The sequence below is a fragment of the Bos javanicus genome, chromosome 13, assembly GCF_032452875.1.
Source record: "Bos javanicus breed banteng chromosome 13, ARS-OSU_banteng_1.0, whole genome shotgun sequence".
NCBI classification, from domain to species: domain Eukaryota; kingdom Metazoa; phylum Chordata; class Mammalia; order Artiodactyla; family Bovidae; genus Bos; species Bos javanicus.
This window is the reverse complement of record NC_083880.1, coordinates 55,978,749-55,997,957: the sequence shown is the minus strand read 5'-3', so window position 1 is coordinate 55,997,957 and position 19,209 is coordinate 55,978,749. Positions and strand designations below refer to the sequence as shown.

The 19,209-nt window shown below is 47.6% G+C and overlaps 2 long non-coding RNA genes across 2 annotated transcripts; one reads left to right on the top strand and one right to left on the bottom strand.

Annotated features, from left to right (window-relative positions):
- Positions 1–5,611: 5,611 nt before the first annotated feature.
- LOC133259456 (uncharacterized) lies at positions 5,612–15,835 on the bottom strand. The gene is made up of 3 exons (XR_009740399.1): positions 15,645–15,835; positions 7,299–7,451; positions 5,612–5,822 (listed from the first exon to the last, which is right to left on the bottom strand). It is a non-coding gene; the product is annotated as an uncharacterized LOC133259456 (long non-coding RNA).
- On the top strand, positions 15,770–16,859 carry LOC133259455 (uncharacterized). Its single transcript, XR_009740398.1, has 2 exons — positions 15,770–16,358; positions 16,411–16,859. It is a non-coding gene; the product is annotated as an uncharacterized LOC133259455 (long non-coding RNA).
- The last annotated feature ends 2,350 nt before the right edge of the window (positions 16,860–19,209 follow it).

Genomic DNA, 19,209 nt, shown 5'->3' with positions numbered 1-19,209 from the left:
CCTGTGCTATCGCACCTTTATTTGCATGCTAAAGAAATATTTTGCTGCTCCTTAGTCTTTAAAATAACTGCCTTTCAAATGTTTGCTGAAAAGGTGAATAGTCTGAGATTTATTTCGAGCATGATATGCTACAATTTTAAGTCTGATCTACCAAATTGCCTCATTCTGTTGACAAACTATAATCAGCCACCAAAATAAATAAGGGCCCACCTGGAACAATGGCATGAGATGCACAGCCTTCATTTCCCACCGTTCGTGGTGAATACAACCATCCCCAGGTATGTCAGTAAAACAGCAGGGCCATTAGAATCTACCATTTTAACTCGAGGAATGCAGACAAATTTCCTGGGAGCAGGACAGTCACCCTTCTGCTCCGTATCCCACCTGTGTTTGCAGATCCCTTTTCCATTCATGGTAGAAAAAAACGTTAATAACTGTTTCTGCAATCTGTGCACCAAGTTCTATAGTCCTCCAAATTCACCCACAGGGCCCTCTCTCAGAGAAATGTGAGCATGAACAGTAACTGGACGACATTCGTACTATTGGATGGAGACGTGAGAGGATGCTGATTTCTGCAGCGGGAGCCGGCAGGGATGCAGGCATTGTCCGAGGAGAGGAGGAGATGAGAGGATAACACTGCCCTGGCCATCCGTCTCAGAGCTAAAAGCAGGCAGGGTCTAATCTCCATACCGCCAGTCCTTTGGATCATTCCCATTAAGTCAAAATTCCCTTTGAAGAAGCATGTCCTCCAGAACCTGCCATGCCCTTAGGAATTACTCAGAGAATATGATTGCTCTGCAAGTAAGCATCATTCAAAGAAACTAATGGCCAGTCAGAGGGCCCTGCAGTCAGAGACAGGGGATACACACCCCTCTCCTCCTCTGTGAGGCCTGGCAGGCGAAGTGGGAGGGGATGATGTAACATGCTCGGAAAAGTCGCGAACATACTCCATCTTGGTGGTGGTGGTGCTGCTGGGTTGTAAGAACAAGCGCCCAAAAGTCCCTTAGCCCTGCTCTCAGCACACAGTGGGTGTCTTCTGCCACGCTCGGTGCCTTTTGCCTCTTTGGCATGGACAAGAACCCATCAAGATTCGGGAGGATTTATCTCTCATGTAAACAGTGCCTTCTATTCCCAAGCAGTTCTTCCAAGCAAGACACACAGCGCCCACACCCGCCAAAGTGACCAGCAGAGGCCCTTCCTTGCACTTATTCTGTTGACATACACAGATGCTGCTTCCAGTAGGGAAAGGCCACCTGCACATAAACAGTTTATGTACAGTCCGTAATGAAATGAAGGATCCGGCCCGGAGCAAGATGGACTTTCTGCCGCCGCTTCCCGGCAAGGTAACGAGAAACATTAAAAATGCATTTGGCCCTGATAGGATGAATTCATTTTAACTGGCATAAATAGGACAGATGAGCTATTCAAATGTCTTCAGAGCACCATATAATGAAATATTGATCATTTCTCATGGCTCCACCAGGAGGGCAGACTCATTTGTTTTCTCTTGGCATTCGTATTTGGTGGCGCCCACAATGAATTCCACGTTGCGAGCTCGCATCCTGTGCCCATTTTTATTTACCGATACCGTCCAAAGTCTCATGCATCAAAGTTCAAAGGCAGAAAAGATACAGCATTAAATGCATAAGCTTTAATGAACCCTGAATCGATACTGTGTTCATTCTTTGGGTATCAGTGATTAAGAACTCTTTTTTTTTAAGTCTTCCAGGATTACCGATTGTTAAAAATGTTTATAAATTGTGCTTTTTGTTTTATGAGATCAGGGATATGTGGAAACTAGCTTCTCTATCATTTGCCTTTGAAATATCGTGTGGAGAACTTAGCCCATCCTCTGCTGCAGTGACATTGCTGGGAATTCTGACTGGACCAAAATTCAGCAGCTCTCTCTACGGAGAAGACATGCTTGGTGTGGATTGTATCTCATGAAGTTCCTTCAGAAACCCCAATTTGACGGGTTGCTCTTTTACTTCAAAACCAAAGAAAACGCATCACAGGATGATAAATTCTCCACATCTCTAAGATAGAATATGTGGATGTGCTTGGGTTTTGTTATTTTTTTCTCCAGAGAACTCTGAAGCTGTCTCTGGCACCTTGAACTTCCTGTTCATGTCAGAGGGGATTCTCAAACAAAAGGGCTGAAATCTCACCCAACACACCATTATCTCCTCTCTTCTGTGGGCTCCTCTCCTCAGATGCCCCCCCGCCCCCCAATTCTTCCAGTGCCTCTAGAGGGTCTCTCCAGGGCCCACACACAAGTCACGCTGTGGTCCTGATGGACAGCAGGTCCTAGATACTCTGTAGGTTCAGTTCTGGGACTTGCCTTCTGCACCAATGGGGAGAAGATTTTGATCTCAATGCTCTGAACCTTTAAGAGCACACAGGTGTCCTTCAGAACCCCTGGGTCAATACTGCAAATAGGATCATGCCAACCTCTTGGTCAGCCCACCTGGTGATAATCCAAGAAGAAAGGCATCATTCCCTGTGGTTAGGATTTCCCTGCAATCATTAACAGTCCCCACCCAGGACCTACTGGTAACTGAGAACCTCAGACTGTTCTCTCAAGAACTTTTGAACCTTGTTCTCTACATCTCACTGTAGCCACCAGCCTCCCTCAGCCCCACCTTCCACCCCTGCACAGAGCCTGAAACCCTACCCCATTCTTGGCTCCTCCACCCATTCCTCAATCTAACCAGTATCATCTTTTAGAAGCTTCAACCTGATAAAGACATTGGTCTATAAACCCTTTTAATGATTCCCCAAAGTTTAAAACTCTTACTATGGCACACAGGCTGCTGCCCACCTCTCTGTCCAGGCTTGTCCACCCTCCTTTGGGAATAGCTCCCTCCTCTTCCAGTTCCTCCTATGCACTGTCAGTGTGGTCCCTTCTGCCTGGCACCCTGTTCCCTGCACCTGCCATCATTCCTGCATCACCTTCACCTCCTCAAGGATGCAGCCTTCTCCAAAGCTCTTAGCATTCTCTGTCCTAAGCTCCTATAGGTCCTGGAACACTTCTCAGGACATATTTACACACCTGGTCAATCCTGGTTCTCCCCTGAGCATTGGCAATTCCATGTGAGGTGAGATGCCCTGTGTGTCCTGTTCAAAGCCCACAGCAGGTGGACTTTGACCCCACCTGGTTGTTCGCCCACAGCAATGCCAGGTTTTCTGCCCACAGCAATGTCAGATGTGTGTTCAGGGCACTTGTGCCAAAGGTAACAAATACACTCACTTTACACTGAACCCTGCCTATCCCAGCTCTAGAGAAACACTCTTGAAAGTATCTAAAGGAACAGAAACACTTTCTTAGACTTCTGCTAAAGTTCTGTTGTTGGCCCAAATACATGGTCAAAACAACTTAGAATCCACCAAAAGTTATTTTCTCCAAAGAGTTATATAAACAATAGATCATCAGCTGAAAAGAGAGTGGCTGCATAGAAAAGAGAATAGAAGTTGTTTTCTCACTCAACGATAACCTACAGATATTTAAAGAAATAGACTGATTCGAGAACCAGACACAAGGAAGGGTGGTTTGAAATGACAGCGAAGGCCCAGATGTCGGCCTTCCGCCATCAAAGTCCTCATGAAACCATTTGAACACTTTTCATTCAACTCACTGAAACCTATGTCTTCAGTCAGAACGTGCTCCCAACCCTGTTTTGCATAGCAGTGTGGAGCCTGGCTGGTGAATTTGCAGCTCATGCTTACCTGGATGCTTTCTCCTTAGGTAGAAGGTGCCAGGTGACTGCATCATCTCTTTGCTCCTGGTCTGTACTCGATACTGACGTCTGATGCTCAGGGTGGGGTAGTCTGCTGGGGACCCCAAGACGACAGATTCCAGAAGGAACATATGTCGGGGGTGGGGACAACTCACAGCAAAAGGAACTCTAGGTCAATGGACTGACATGTAAGGAAGTGAAGCCCTTTGGAGGGACAGGAAAGGAGAGGTCAGGTCAGGGAGATTCCACAGGGAGAGGCCCTTCCTTGGAGGTGCAGACAGGACCCGAGGCCACAGAAAGAAATCGGGATTTAATCCTGATGTTGATGGGGCTCTTCGTGATCAGAGAGAGTAACGTGGTCTTAGATTTATCTCAAAAAAAGATGACTTGGGTTGAAATATGAAAAAAGGAGAGCTTCCCAGGTGGCACTAATGGTAAAGAACCCGCCTGCCAATGTAGGAGAGGTAAGAGAGGTTCCAATCCTGCATCAGGAAGATCCCCTGGAGGAGGGCATGGCAACCCACTCCAGTATTCTTGCCTGGGAAATCCCGTGAACAGAGGAGCCTAGAGGGCTACATTCCATGGGGTCACATGGAATCAGACACTACTGAAGCAACTTATCATGCACACATGTACACATGTACATGTATCATGTACACAACTTATCACGTAAACTAAGAGTGCAACCATTAATAAAACCCTTAGCAAACGAGTGGCTCAGAAAGATGATAGTTTGGTTGTTGCAAGGTAAAAGGTGAGCTCTGTGTTCACTGAAGCTAAGGCTCTGGAAGAATCTCACACCTCTTACTCTTTCTTTATAAAGAGGTTTTCATCGGGTTGAGGAAGTGTGTTAAAAGTTCACAGAAAGAAAGGGGAAGTGTGTTTCTTAAAAGACCATGTGCACCACCCAAGTCTTTGACTTGCAATTGTGACCGAGGTCTCTGAGGTGGGGAGCTTTGGGACAGCTCTGCCCTTGCACACCGCCCACTAACACAACCTTCCTGCTACCTGGGGGTGTCACCTGCCCCCTAAATGACCTTTCCAGGGTGCTCTGGAGTGGGTAAGGTTGGCCTGGTATTCAGCCAGAGTCCCAGCAGATGGTGCTGTTCCCTCTGACTTAGTACCGGCCCAGAAGAGGGGTAGGCGGGTGGCAGGGCAGCTCAGTGCTGGGGTGCGCCGGGGGTGCTGGGGCCCTCAAGGGTGCTGCGGCCCTGGCCTCCAGCAGCACAGGGAAAAGATGTGCAGGCTACAGCAGTGCAGAGAGCTGAGCACACACTGAGCTCACAGAGATGATTCTTACCAATTGAACACCTTCACAGCGTCTCGCTTGTATTGCCAACAACTAAGATGGGAGATTTTGCTCCAGGGCAAAAAGGGAAGTTCCACCAAATTCTTTATCTACATCTGTGATTTTCTAGAGTATCCACATTACAAATTAGGACTGGGGCCCCTATTTACAGTTACTGTAAAGGTTAGATGAGACAGCATCCCAGTAAACGCATGCGGGAACCACTTAGACAGCACTTGGCGTTGTTCTCATCATTGTTATGGTTGATTATCACACCCTTCATGCAAATACCCGTAGATCTGTGGGCACAGGGAATCCCAGGCACTTATGACTCAGCCTCTAACTTCAGAAAATACACAAAGGGCTTTTGGGGAAAGGCAAGTCAACACAACAAAAAGCATGAAAGAGGCACAGAGTATGAATGAAACAGGAAAGGATGCAGGCCAGATTCCTAGAGAGGTGTGGGGAGGGGTGGGGGTGAGGGCCATGAGACAAACAAGCCGGACAATCGACCTAAGGCTTGTGCAGAGAAGTAATGGGTGGACAGTGACAAAGGGGGGAAACCCAAGGGGAGGGCGGCCAAAGCAGCCCCCAGATCCAGCCAAGGCGGTGCTGAGCCAGCCCCAGACTGTGGGTTGGGGGACAGGACATACCCAGGGACTCTGGCATCCCAGCGGTCATCCACATGGGCTTGAGGGAAATATAGCCACCTTCTCCCGGGTGCCTCCTTCTCCCAGGTGCCTCCTCCCTTCCAGATGTTCACCAGTGACCGCCAAGGTCCGCAGGGCCACAGTGTCCTGTTGGCAGGAACAGGGATGGAAGGTGCGGTTTCACCAGTGTGGGATAACCCCAGCGAGGGGCAGAGCAGATCCTGTACACCAGGAGCCTTTCCTCTGCTTCCCCACTCTCTCCTGGTGAATCAGTGTTGACTTACTTCTCAGGGTTCAGGATTCTCTGCCTCTGACGGCAGAAGGCAACAGTGCCTGCCTCGTGACACCAGGGCTCCATAAGACCATTCCTCCTGTGAGCGCTCCCCACATCTTCCTCCTGCTGCCATGACAGGTGAAGTCTTTTTTTTTTTTTTTTAATGTATTTATTTATTTATTTTTGCCTGTGCTGGGTCTTCATCGCTGTCCACAGTTCAGTTCAGTTCAGTCGCTCAGTCGTGTCCGACTCTTTGCGACCCCATGAACCGCAGCACGCCAGGCCTCCCTGTCCATCACCAACTCCCGGAGTCTACCCAAACCCACGTCCATTGAGTCGGTGATGCCATCTAACCATCTCACCCTCTGTCGTCCCCTTCTCCTCCTGCCCTCAATCTTTCCCAGCATCAGGGTCTTTTCAAATGAGTCAGCTCTTCGCATCAGGTGACCAAAGTACTGGAGTTTCAGCTTCAAAATCAGTCCTACCAGTGAACACCCAGGACTGACCACGGCTGTTCTTTAGTTATGGTGAGTGGGGGCTGCTCTCTGGTTGTGGTATACGGGCTTCTCACTGCAGCGGCTTCTCTTGTTGTGGAGCATGGGCTCTAGGGCACCTGGGCTTCCGTAGTTGCAGAAAATGGGCTCAGTAGTTTGGCGCATGGACTTAGTTGCTCTGTGGCATGTGGGATCTTCCTGGATCAGGTATCGAACCCGTGTCCCCTGCATTGGCAGGTGGATTCTTAACCACTAGACCTCCAGGGAAGCCTGTGCAGTCTTACTGACTGAACATTTTTTTTTTTCAAATCAACCTTACATTGACTGCTTTTTAAAGATATTTACTATCTAAAGATATTTTCAAAAATAGCCTTAACTCGATAAACAATATACATAAAATAGTGGATTTGGTTGTTTAGTCGCTAAGTCATGTCCAACTCTTACGACCCTAGGGACTGCAGCCCGCCAGGCTCCTCTGTCCATGGGATTTCCCAGGCATTAATACTGGAGTGGGTTGCCATTTCCTTTTCCAGGAGATCGTCCCAACTCAGGGATTGAATCCTGATCTCCTGCACTGCAGGCAGATTCTTTACCGACTCAGCTAAAAATAACATGTAAAACTTCTTTTCTCATACACAACCGCCACCCAACTCTTCACTTAAAGCTGTTTTCTCACATGCCACCTCTCCCCTCAGCAATAACTTTAAAAAAGGGAGAAGGACCACGAGGGGTGCCTATCCCAGACCCAGGGAATCCACAGGATGCAGCCAGGAGCTGGGGTCCATCTCTGCCTTCAGCCTCCATCAGGATGGAAGCTCAGGAGTTTATGCTACAGAGGAGGACGTGAGGCCTCACCTGTGGTTTCAGCACTTCTTGCGATGATGGTATGCTCTCACGTTTCAGAGGCTAGGACACCCTGGCCCACTGCAGCTTTGTTTTTCTCGTCAACCTCATCAGACACCACAGGTGCGGAATCCAGGCATCACGTGATTTGGTTTGTCTGGAACTCTGGAGGGTGGTCCAAGCACACACAAGGCATCATCGGTGGGGAGGAAAAGCATCCATGAGTCCATGCTGGGGTACCAGCCCTGGCGCAGCCAACACCCACTCTTGCCCATTAACCTCTGAGGAAGCGCCTCCCCTCCAACTAGAAACTGCTTTAAAATAATACTCTCAGGGAGAATCTCCAGGAGATAAAATAGATCATATCCAACAAGACTTCCTTTCATATCTGAGAGAGCTGAGCCCAGGATGGCTACACAGTGAAAGCGTTTGGTCCATGCCTCAGCACTGAAGTCATTTTAATTCTGCACAACCGAATTTAAATGTGCAATCATTTAAAAATAGTTTACATTAAAAAAAAAATAAAGCACTAAGTCCCCGATGCTATTAAGGCTGAAATGAAATGATTTTACCCCTTCAAGGCAAACAGAGAATAAGCCCTTTGGAAAGAAATGGATGCTCAACCCAAGGACTCTCAAGATTATCAAGACCTTGACCCAGAAATCCCAGCCCTCACCAATTATGCTGCATGCATAATTCAACAGCACAACAAAGATATGTACACAAAAGTATGAACTGCAGCATTGTCTTGAAAAGTAAAAATTGTAACTGCTGGATATGGTTAGGGGTATACCTTCAGAAATTACATCCATCAATATGAAAGAATATTATCTATCCATTACCATGATGATTATACAAACTATGAAAAAGCAAAATTACAAAATGACCAGTCTGTGTGGGCTGCAGCTCTGAAAACCCCAACTTGTGGTTCGTAACAGGATCAGAATTGGAAACAGAGCGTCTGAGAGCAGACACTGGGCTCTGTGAGCTCTGCTCCACCACCTGGATGGGGCAAGTAGGCTGCCTGAAAGAATGGGAGAATAGTATTGATGTGGGAATAGTTTCACCGCAGATCACTGGTGAGATAAAAAGAGGGTGCAAAGCAGTGTGTACACACATCTATAGGAAAATGCACACATACACACGCACACACACACACACACACACAGCTGTACTCAATTCCCAGAGACAAGAGCTGTTGACTTGGGCACTTTTATGTTTTTCTTGCGTGTGTGTGTCCTTTCCTGCATTCGATTATCCTTGAATCAAGCCCATGATGATAAAAGTATTGTAAAATAATCAACTGCCACAAGAAAATTTTGGATAGCTATTTATCTTTTAAAATAAGCAGACACAGAGACCTCAAGTTTTAAATGAAGGTATTTGTGCTCCTGTAATTTTTTTACATTGGGAATATGAGATTTAATATTACTTTTTAATGTGAATTTTTAATTAAAAATTAAAAATGGAGAATAGGCATTTTCCCCTCTCTTGAAAAAAAAAAAAAAAAGCCTTCCTAGGAGTTCAGATTATGCATAAGCAGTGTATGTGCATACATGTCAAGTACAGATAATTTTATTTGAATTAATGTAGTTAGGAAGCTTCTTTCACAAACAGTTATCACACCATAGTGAAAACATTCAGAGCATAAACAGCATAAATAAGCAAAATGAAAAAAATATTATTGTACTGTTTACCAACAGATCTATAATTACAAAATAAATTAACCATGAAATGAAACACTTTGGGTTTTCTGCAATATTGTTATGAGAGATCAGGTGGGTTGTTGTTGTTTTTTCAAATTAATTCTGGGAAAGCTTGAAAGTGAAATATTGCAAGGAGCATTGTGATTATTTTTTAAATCTATCAGCACACATCAGTGCTGTTCAGAGACGCCTGCTTTCATTTCCAAAGTCAAGGCTGTGAGCAGGGTGGTCGCTCTGAAGAGGCTGGCCGGACACTGACAGGATGCCTTTCCAGGCAGGGGACATCACAGCTGTCTTCAGGTGACACATCCAGGTCTGAAGAGTGATGCTTTCTTCATTCTCCCATGAAGCCAAGAGCCCTGAGATCTCAGCTCGGTTCCATGGAAATGAGGAGAAGAAAGATTGACCCGCCCTCCTCTCAAACAGTGAATTCCAGCATCCAGCCAACCGAGATCAAGACCAACTTCCAGGGCTGGGTACCCCCGCATGAGGGTGTTTGTCTGTGCGAGACACTGTGGGGATGACAACATGTCTCCTACAGGAGACTCAGAGTGCTTAGGACAGGTCTGTCCCCATGGAGAAATGTGGCCCCTGCTTCTTTGCTTCTAGGAAAGTACACAAAACAAAATTCATGGGGAAAAGATCCAACCTCCTCTAGGAAAACTCACAGTGTGTGCCACACCATTCATCATTTCATTCTCTTCAGTCATCGGCCCATTTCTCTCTCTTCCTACTTGGGTTTAAGGTTTATTTGGTGTCAGGCTTTTGTCTTTATTATGCAGGTGCTTTTTCTTGTGAGCAGTGTGCAGGAAACCCAACTGCACCCTCTATTAGGAAGAAAATCAACCCCTGGGTGATGCTCCTATTTACCAGGGAGGCAGGAACCCTACACCGGAAGCTCTGCTCCAGGGAAACCTCATCCCATTCAGAAAGATGCCAAAGGAACTGACCAGAAGCACAGGCATCTACAGAGAATGGCCACTGGTCACCACCACTGATTCCCAAGTGCTTCTCACTGCCAGGCGCTCAGCTCAGTGCCCCTGGAACATTATCTGACTTAATTTTCCCAAAAGGTCAGCTAAGAACTTGCTTTCTTCACCAACTCTACAAGGCGCTGTTGCAAGTAGGTTCATTGGAAAAGTCAGTTAAAGCAAGAACTTATTAAAAACTGTTGTTCGGTTGCTAAGTCTTTGAGACCAACTCTTTGAGACTCCATGGACTGTATAGCATGCCGGGCTCTCTGTCCTTCACCATCACCCAGGGTTTGCTCAAACTCATGTCCATTGAGTCAGTGATGCCATCCAACCATCTCATCCTCTGTTGCCCCCTTCTCCTCCTGCTTTCAGTCTTTCCCAGCATCAGAGTTTTATTTTGTTTTTGTTTTTTTTCCAATGAGTAGGCTCTTCATATCAGGTGGCCAAAGTATTGGCGCTTCAGCTTCAACATCAGCACTTTCAATGAGTATTCAGTGTTGATTTCTTTTAGGATTGACTGGGTTGATCTCCTGGCAGTCCAAGGGACTCTCAAGAATCTTCCCCACAGTTCAAAAGCATCAGTTCTTCGGTGCTCTGTCATCTTTATAGTCCAACTCTCACATCTGAACAAAACAACTGGAAAAGCCATAGCTTTGACTAGACAGATTTTTGAGGGCGAAGTGATTTCTCTGATTTGTAATGTCCTTTTTAATACTCATTAAAAATTACACAATCTAAAAATATTTAACTGTAAATGCACACTTATTCGGAGAAGGCAATGGCACCCCACTCCAGTACTCTTGCCTGGAAAATCCCATGGACAGAGGAGCCTGGTAGGCTGCAGTCCATGGGGTTGCTAAGAGTCGGACACGACTGAGCAACTTCACTTTCACTTTTCACTTTCATGCGTTGGAGAAGGAAATGGCAACCCACTCCAGTGTTCCTGCCTGGAGAATCCCAGGGACCGGGAAGCCTGGTGGGCTGCCATCTATGGGGTCGCACAGAGTCAGACACGACTGAAGCGACTTAGCAGCAGCAGCACACTAACTAGCCAATACTGTGAAATTTAAACCAAAGTCTCTTCTTCAAGTACAGTACCACCAATTGCACTTCTTAAGTGTTTGTCTTCCATAAACCTGTCACTGCCATCATAATGCATGATTGTATGTGTGTGTGCTAAGTTACTTCAGTCATGTCCAACTCTTTGTGACTTTATGGACTGTAGCCTCCCATACTCCCCTGTCCATAGGATTCTCCAGGCAAGAATACTGGAGTGGATTGCCATGCCCTCTTCCAGGGGATCTTTCTGGCCCAGAGATCAAATCTACATCTCTATGTCTCCTGCATTGGCAGGCGGGTTCTTTACCACTAACTCCACCTGGGAGGCTAATGCATGGTTAATGTTGTCCAATCCCAGTTTCTTTCGATGGCTGAAGATCACTTTTGTGCACAATCCTTCTTTTTAATACATACTCCTACCCAACCCGGTCTTTGACAGCTTCTGCTTCTGTGCCTGACTTGACAGCACTTTCTCTTTGACAACTCAGTCTCCAAAACATTTCCCTTCATTCTCATAAAAACAACCCCTTTTTGTGCTCTCATTTCATTGGCTCACACAGTATTTAGTCAAATTGCATAATTACGATAAGATGTACAATCACATAAATTAATGTTGGAGCAAACACAAACAAATCTTGTTCAGCAGGTGCTTCTGCTGGAAGATCCAGAAGGGCCTGAGTGACTGGGGGGTGGGCTTCAGGCTGTGGGCATTGGGCGGAGCAGGCGGAGCTCTTCCATACTTTTATAGAGAAGAGGAGCGTGCAGGTCACCAGGTGACTCAGTTAAGTGAAGAGCACTTAAAGCAGCACCACTGGAGCTGAAATTTAAAGGACTGCCCGTGAACCACTGAGCATCACATTTACATCAGGCCATCTGAATCAGCCCTCCAGCTGCACAGTCGGCTCGGAGTTCCCCTTGCTCTCATCATCACAGCACCAAGTGGGTCCTAGGGGGCAGTAAGAGATTTTGAATAGTAAGTTACTGTCCTGCCATCTGCCGCCCCTGTCTGATCCTTTTCCATGGGGGACAGTGTCCCCCGCCAAATCCACACATTGAGACTCTGGCCCCCAGGACCTCAGATTGTGATTGTCTTTGGAGATTGGACCTTCACAGAGGTGATTAAGTTAAAATGAGGCCATTTGGTGGGCCCTAATCCTACCAGACTTCCCTGATGGCTCAGATGGTAAAGCGTCTGCCTACAATGCGGGAGACCTGGGTTCGATCCCTGAGTCGGGAAGATCCTCTGGAGAAGGATATGGCAACCCACTCCAGTACTCTTGCCTGGAAAATCCCATGGACGGAGGAGTATGGTAGGCTATAGTTCATGGGGTCGCAAACAGTCGGACACTACTGAGAGACTTCACATCAATCCTACCTGACTGGTACCCTTATAAGAAGAGGCAGTTGGGACACACAGACACCAGGGAAGGGCAGGGCCAGGCGAGGACACACCAAGAAGGCAGCCATCTGTAAGCTGAGGAGAGAGATCCCAGCAGAAACCAGGCCTGCCCATACCTTGATCTCGGACACCAAGCCTCCAGAGGTGCCAGAAAGTACATTTTTGCTGTTGACGCTGCCCAGACTGTGACATTTGATATTGCAGTCCCAGCAAACTCAGACTCCTTCCAGCACATGTCCTAGGTTCTAATCACCTGAGTTCCAGAGCCCCATCCCCTAGCTGAACGGACAGGAGAAACAGGGTTGCTGAGAGTATAACCCTCAAGACCTCCTAAGTGAGAACCACCCAGGGAGGGGGTTTAAAATGCAAGTTCCTGGGCTCCACCCTGACCTACCCAGTTGGACTGAAGCTCTGGAGCACTCCCTGTCAGAAGCTCCCAGGAGATTGCTGTGAAGATCGAAATGTGAGAACCGAGGCAGTGTCCTCCACACAGGTGAGCCCACCTCCAGTTCATTCCTGGAGTCGGAGCACATCACCTGCGTGGACCTCACTTTTTCTAAAGAACCACTTGGATCTGACTGTGAAGGTCAGCCTTTACCCAATGAGGCAAGTGAAAGCTGAGTGAATAGAACCGTGCTCAGACCTAAAGCATCCCACTAATTCCAGTTACTGACAATAGTGATCGAAACGTGGATATAGTGGTGACAGGCTCCAGGCTGAGGTCTGTCTCAGCTTAGATTCCATTTCTCTGGCTTACCAGCTAGGTGACCTTAGCCAACTTCCTAACCTTTTTCACTCTCATTTCGTCCATTAAAAAAAAAAAAAAAAACTATATCAATGTGATGTGAAGATTGAAACCATAATACATGAGAAGCACCTAGCAGAGTGCCGGCACTTAGTGAAAGTGAAAGTGAAGTCGCTCAGTCCTGTCCGACTCTTTGCAACCCCGTGGACTGTAGCCCACCAGGCTCCTCCATCCATGGGATTCTCCAGGCAAGAGTACTGGAGTGGGTTGCCATTTCCTTCTCCAGGGGATCTTCCCGACCCAGGGATAGAACCCAGGTCTCCCACATTGGAAGCAGATGCTTTAACCTAATAGATGTTATTAGATTACAAGTTAAACAATTAAAGGATTACAACCACTGATACTGGCATAAGGAAAATTGTGTAAGATATAAATAGCTTATAAACCCTAGTATACAGTGAAAAGATCTTATTTGATAAGAGTAACTGCAAAGCTGTACAGAAAAGAATGGTCTGGAACAAAAGGCTAATTATAGGGGACAAAACGGGACACTTACTCATTTTCACTAAAGGTATTGCAAGGGGAACCAAAAGTAAAGGCAGAAAACCATTAGAGAACCTTAGAAATTATGAGGAGTGAATGTCTGTCTGGGTCAAAACACGATGCCTTGGAGGAGATGAACCTTCTCTTTGGGTGCAACTGTAAACACTTGGATGAATGATTTTAGGGAAGGAGGGAGGGGAGGAGGGAGGGGAGGAGGGAGGGGAGGAGGGAGGGAGGGAGAAAGGAAGGATAATGTTTGCTTTTTTCTTTTTAAACTCCCCTGTGTGTTTTCCTAGTTTCTACAATAATATTGCATCCATGATCAGGAAAAAGAAAGTATTTTTAAAGAAGTGAGATTAAAGAACACTTTAAAATCATTATTACCATCCATAGTCTTTACTTTGGGGAAGAAAATGTCTTCATAACCTGAAAGAAAAAATGCAACCATCCCAAGTTCCTTTCAGAAACATAAATTTCAAAAGTAAATTTTAAGCATTTTTGTATACAGAACAAAGCTTCTTATCAGTACCCACTGCTGGCCAAGAAATGTGAATCTGGAGAACATCAACAGAGAATTTTATGGTGAATAAGACAATTCTGTTGATAAATACTTATATAGCGGAGAGATTTTCTTTCAATAAATATTTGCTTAGCACCTATTCTATGCCTGAGACTTGCTGGCAGCAGGTAAATAGGGGAATAAAAACAGTTCTGTGCCCCAGAGGATCATACAGTCTGTGGGGCATACAAACACCATCGGATAATCACAGGAATAAAAACACAACTCCTGCTCTAATACATGTGGCAAATGAGAAGAGAGTCATTCTGGGAGAAGAAATGACAGGCTTAAAGCCATTTCCCTAAATCCACAAAGCCGTCTTTGAAGTGGCACGTACACCTGCCACCTCTCCAGGAAATCTGACACATATGTTTTACACCTGGTCTCTTCCTGTGTCTCTAGCTGCATCAGGCTGGGGAATGGATTTAATCGCTTCTGTCTCAGAAGCACTAGAATCCAGACCGGAGCTCCGCACCTGCCAGGGGCCCACAAGGGGTGGGTTAGTTTCCTTTTTTAGAGGGCATTTTTAGAGGGTACCTTTTTTAGAGTGACTGTCGCCTCCTGTCCGGGAGGTGGGAGGGGTGATCAGGGCTGGAGTGCTGGCCTGGAGGTGATCCCGTCAGAGAACTGCCAGGCAACCAAGGTTACTGACATCAACTCTGGATCCAGTAACTAAACTGACATATGTGCGTGTGTGGGTGCTCGGCCACTTCAACCATGTCCAACTGTTTGCAACCATATGGACTGCAGTGCATCAGGCTCCTCTGTCCATAGGATTCTCCAGGCAAGAATACTGGAGTGGGTTGCCATGTCGTCTTCCAGGGGATCTTCCCAAACCAGGGATCAAACCCACATTTCCTGAATCTCCTGCACTGCAGGCAGATTCTTCACCGCCGCGCCATCGGGGAAGCCCAAACAGATGTATACGTTTGACTTAATCTGTTCATTGGTTAAAATCTGCCAGGCCTGGTGCTGAAATGTAGTCTGTGCCCTTCTGGGTCTCACCTTAAGGGAAAGAACCCAAGAACAACAGGACCATGGCAACGACCTGCAGGTGGAGTGGGTGTCTGAGCTGTAGGGACATGACTTGGCAGATTTAGGGCAGAGAGGAGGCCCGGGCTGCATGGAGATGTCACCCTGCACCCTGAAGCCAAGAAACCAGGTGTGACCAGAGCTCTCTGGGTCTGGGGGGAAAGAACAGGTGATGGAGTTCCTCTGTAAGAAATTTGTGGGACAGCTTCAAGGAGAAAGGAGTCTGAGTAGCAGGGTGAGTCCCAGAACCCAAAGGAGGTGGAGAAGCAATGAGAAGACCAGGGGCAGATCATGGGAACGGAAGGGGGCGGTCACTCCCATCCACAGGCCCGGCCACTCACCAAGGTGAAGGTTCCAGTGAGAAACACATCCCTTCTCTTCCAGGCAGCTTTTTCTGACTCTCGCCCAGTTGTATGAGAGCATCCATCCATTCCCCTCCCTGTGGTTCCTTGAGTCAGGTAATCCTTTGTGACTTCAGGTGATGATGCAAGCCACACACCTGCCCTGCACCTCAAGGGGCCTGAGACTTACTCCCCCCACGTAGCAGGGCCTAGAAGATGTCAGAATTGGCCACCCTAGTTACAGAGCCTCCATGCCAGTAACCACGGACCTGCATGCACTGCAGAGGGAACCTGGGATGGCCACATGCCCCAAACCATCTTCTCTGGTGACAGAGAACAGAAGGTGACAAAATTGGAGGTAAATTATTCAGTTTCTTCTCTCGGCCTCTGAGAAGGCTCTGTGCTGCGTGGGAGCTCGGCGCATTTGTCCTGAGTCACTCGCCCCAGGCTGCCACCGCAGGCTGACTGACAGCCGGGTGACAGAGCCCTGATCTGCAGGAACGGCCTCACTGAGCCCTGTGTCGACAAGCGGACTTTGATTCTGAGGCAGCTAATGTATTCTGAGCCTCAGCTGAGCACCGGCCAGGTGCTGGGTGAGTTCTTCCCAGGAGACTGGAGAGGCTCCATGCAATGCTACGGAGCTGGGAGGGTGGCCAGCATGGGAGGAAGGCTGTGTGTGTGCAGGAGCATCAGTGGGTGGTCCAGCACTGGGCGGTGAGATGGAGGAGAACTCATGTCTAAGGCCAGATGTATCTCCAGGCTCCAGTAGCAATGGAGGTGGAGGGCTGGACCTGCAGAGAGAAAGGGGAAGCCCTTTGGTCACACCTGGTCCATCTGGGTTCTAACAAGCACAGAACAACTGAGGCCTCCTGGGCCAGCACACTTCAGCCTCTGCACGTTGAATGCTGAACCCACTCTGCAGGTGCCTCCCCATCCCTCCATCAGCCAGGTGAGCACATCTCAGCCTGGAAACAGGAAGACACCTTCATGAAGACAGTGCTTCCTGAGAGTGAAGCACAGACTCAGGCCTCAGCCTATTTCCTAATAACTGGAATACTCTCCACGAGAACTCAGACACACATGCCTCTGCTGTTGACCGAGGTGACTCCTGGGAGCAGCAAGTACTCAGGTTTGAGAGAGCAGGTGTGGACACCTGTCCAAGCTATCGAGAACTTCACTTAGGAGATTCTGCTGAATAAAAGCTACTGAGCTAAAGGGCCAGTGGAAATGACTTGGGACCCTAAATGATGCCCTGGGATCCTCAAGACCGACTTCTGTGTCACTCACCTGGACAAGCAGAAAAAACCCAGAGCCCGCCTCAGAGGGGGCCGGTGGTGACGTCATGATTTCCTGTATATGCCACACTCCTAAACCACTGATAACCAACTCAAGGGAGCCTGGGGGCAAGAAAAGAGCTCCTGACAAGCACAGGTGGCAGGCTGCTGCTACTGGAGCCTGTTTGTTTTGTTTTTTAATATTCCATTTTTTCCTTGTAAGATCTCTGCATAAAAACACAAAGGTCCCTGTGGTTAACCTGCGTTCCTGCCTGCCAGTCCCTGCTTTGTGTTTCATCCACTCTGGCCACAGTCAGGAGCTCATTTTATCTGGAGGGGTCGCTATAAAAATCTCTTGGAAAGTAACTCAGAAGGGTTTTCACAGTGTGGAAAGTCACTTTATTTCTCTACCCTCAGCTGGGCTCTTGTGTTTTCAGAATAGCCCTTGGGCAAAAGCCCAGTTGTGTTTCCTTAGGAAAAATAGGTTCTAGAGACAGAAATAAGATAAAGATGGGGAGGGCAAAAGGCCTCCAGGGGACCCCACCTGCCTAAAAGGTGTCCCCTTGGGTCTGTTGGGATATCCCTGCATTCCCTTCTAGTCCTTCCAGTCCTGACCGCCCCACCCGCACCTGACCAGAACCAAACTCAGTTCCAGGCAAAATACCTTGGCATTTATTACCACCTTCACAGAGAGAAGGTGAAGGACAGGTGAGCTTGTCCAGGGCAGTTTCAGAAGACAGGAGTGTCCAGAGAGCAGCCAGGCTGGCAATGAGCCTTGCAAAGTCACTGGGCATTTTGTGAAAGAGAACTCTCTGGAAAGCCCAGAAGATGGACGTTCATGAGAGCTGAGCTCCCCATGAATGGAGGGCTATGCTGTGCTTAGCATCTGTTGCCTTATCTGATCCACACAGGTGTTATCATGCCCACACAGTTACCATCTGCATGCTCTAGATAAGGAAACGGAGGCTTAAAGAAGTCCAGGAGCTTGGCCACGGTCACAGCCAGGAAATGCACGGAGTGTGAGATCCCAGGGTCACGGGACCATGTGCCTCTGGAAGCAAAGTGCACACACCCTGGAGAGTGCTTCGGATAAATTTCATCAACCTCGAATGGATGCAGAGTGGCTGTGAGTTACAGATTGTACAGGGCAGCCCTGACCTAGAATGTTCCCTGCTGTCATCCAACCAGGTGTTCTAATGTTTGGTCTAAAAAATCTGACCAGCATACTGCTGTGTCTTGGACCAGGGAGTCTCCACCGAGGAACTTGGTGCTGACAGCAGGGAGCAGAAAGGCTCCATGTCGTTTGAGGTCCTGACACTCCTTTCCAGAAATTCTACTCTGTGTTCCTGCTGCTCCATTATGACAGCTTTATTCTTCTGAGCCTTGAAGATTGGTGTAAAATCTTCTCCAGAGAATTGCAAATGTCCCATAGAAGGGCCACAGTTTATGTCCCATTGGTTGATAAGATCAGTTAAGCCTCTTAGGGAGAGTGACAAGCTGGGCACTCAGAGGTCACTGGTATGTCCACAGTGGCTCCGGTCATGGTCACTGACATATTGTCTTCTTCAGGCCCTGTATTGGGGTCCACTGCCACCTGACTACCTACTTTTGGGGGATATGTGTTGGTTTCCTGTGGCTGCTGTAAGAAATTACCACAAACGTAGTGGCTTCAGCAACATGAGTTCACAGTCTTACAGTTCTGGAGGTCAAAAGTCTGAAACCGGTCTCACTGGGGTAAAAGCAAGTTGATGGAAAGGTTCTTATCTCCTGGAGGTTCCTGGGAGAATCTGTTTCTTGCCTTTTCAAGGCTTCTAGAAGCCCCCCACCTTCCTTTGCCCAGGGCCCCTCTGTCCATCTCCAAAGTCAGCAAAGGTGGGCTGAGTCCTTCTCACGTCACATTTGTCCAACCTCTACTTCTGTCTCCCTCTTATAAGGATCCTGTGATGGCACTGGACCCACCCAGATCATCCAGGATAATGTCCTTTCTCAAGGTCATTAACTGAGGCCTCAAAGTCATCTGCAAAGTCCCTGTTGGGCTCTGGGGTTTGGGGTGTGGGCCGTTTCCTGCTGCCTCAATGTTTTGTAGGGGTGTGTGTGTGTGTGTGTGTGTATGATGGAGATAGTTAGAGATAACATTCTTTACCTTCTACTTATTTGTTATTAAAATATATACAGTCTTGGCTTTGGTTGATCTCCTGGTTCTGGATATTAAGGAAATGTGTATTATAACTTTTGGGTCAACAAGAGGGGAGATGCTGGCCCAGAAGAGGATCCTCAGCTTCCTCTTAGCT